We start from the raw sequence: 2,084 nt of genomic DNA, 5'->3' as shown, positions 1-2,084 counted from the left end.
GTCATCATAGAATCTCTGTCAAATGCAATCAAGAAAAGCAGTCTGTTTTTTTTCCTTATCAGGTTCCAAACCTAAATGAACAAAAACTGCCTTAATGACAAGTTCCTCTTCTTCTCAGTAGAAAAGTTCATTGTTTATTTTGAATATTCTGAGGAAGAATTAGTATGATCAGTTTGAATTTAAAGAAATATATATATATTTATATGTATATATGAGTAAGAATATAGCCATGTTTAAGACTATCACCTGACAATTATTTATACAAAGACTTCTTATGACTTGAAGGATCATCATTGTAAGTTTTTTCTTCATGCCTGGATGCTAGACTTATTATTTAAATAAAGTGTTTAATGTGATGGAATAAATATTCAGGATTTCATTTCTTTCTGCTAGTCCAAAATATAGTTTAAAAGTGCCTACCATAGTCTCTGCAGAAAGTAGTCATAGCTTTATTTTGAAAATACCAAAGGTTATTGTCTAAGAGTAAGGAGGATGGGGAGGGTTACTTCAGTTTCAGTTTATACTTTGTCTAACTAAGCATCAAGAAGGTTAGGCTGACAGGAACAACATGCTTATATGGCAGTCAAGGTCTACACACCTCAGCTGCTTTTAGAGAGAGTTAACGGCTCCAGTGAGCCAACATTAATTAGGAGCAGACCAAATTAAAGAGCAGTAAAAAGAAAAGTGTGAACTTTTCTCAGCTATCCTGATGGATGCAAACTTTGAAGCTTCCTTATAGTCACTGAAATTCCAATGCTATTATTCCTACTTTGATCTGTTCAGCAAAATATTCAGTCAATACATTGATCCAAAGTTGCTGTTCAGGAACTTATAAATAATCATTTGCCTTAAACTGATGCACCTATTTTTAAGGGATAACATAATAATTTAAGAAGCTTATAAATTTATTATTCAAAAACCTACACTTAGCTGGCCAATTTTAGCCATTTTGTTTAACTAGCCACTAGGATTCTGTTATGATTTCTTCCATATTTCCAGTTTCCCTGCTCTGTAATTAATCTGCATGCATTTGAAGTATTTACAGGATAATGGCATTTAAGCCTAACAAAAATTTGTATCTTACTATAATGTAAATAGACATGAAAAAGTTTAGAAATTAGTATTTCTGATAAGCTGTTTGTGAGGACAAGAGCTAAGTTAGTAGCAGATGCAAACTAAACTGTTTTCTAGCAGGAATAATTTACAAGTGGGCCACAGGCTAAACTTTTAAGAAATTTAGACTAGATTTTCCTCAAGAAAACAAGAACTGATTTCATTTTTTTCAACTTTTTGAAACAGAGAAACACAATTCAATCCTATTATTTGTTCTTACTGATTTTGCTTTAATAGATCCCATAGCAATTTTTATAAAAACAGATATTTTTGTCACCTTTGTTTTCTACTAAACCTTAATCTCCCTAATCCTCAGCATTGTGCAGTAGGCTGGTTGATGAGGCCCAAGTGGGGGAGGTGAGGTAAGTGAGAAGAAGTTTTGGGTGTGGTGAATGAAAGAGCTAGAAGGAGGGAAGGAACAGGCAAGAGAGCTGTAATAGTTAAGTGGCAGTATGGTGACTTATTTACCAATATAATTGGATGATAAATTGTTATTGATGATCTCTTAGTAAACATTTTAAATGTAGAAGGGAGAATACAAAATGAAGTAACAGGGATAACAAGTGAAAAGCAGGCAAATTATGCTATCCCTGCTCTGCATGTAAACTCTACTAAACTCTACTTTTTTTTTTTTTCTTTTTTTTTTTTTTTTTTCCTCCTCTAGTTTTGTGGTATTTGAGCTTTTCAGGAAATGTTTTAGAATTAATTGAAGAGTGAAAGGATTAAAATTGAAGCACTAAGTAGGATAGGGAAGTTGTTTAGAAAGCAAATAAAAAAGAGGATAGAAAACACGAAGTATGTAATTAAATACCAAGCTAAACAGTCAGGTTATTTCATGTGTATATCCTACATCACTAAAGACTGCTAGATGCAGTACTTAAGGCTTCACAAATTTAAAATTGAAAGGCTTATTTGCCCAGAAGAACTGTATGTTAAAAACAAGACAGTGAAGTTTTTTTTTTTTTTTTTTT

The sequence above is a fragment of the Oxyura jamaicensis genome, chromosome Z (assembly GCF_011077185.1).
Source record: "Oxyura jamaicensis isolate SHBP4307 breed ruddy duck chromosome Z, BPBGC_Ojam_1.0, whole genome shotgun sequence".
NCBI lineage: Eukaryota > Metazoa > Chordata > Aves > Anseriformes > Anatidae > Oxyura > Oxyura jamaicensis.
This window is presented reverse-complemented; position numbering follows the sequence as displayed.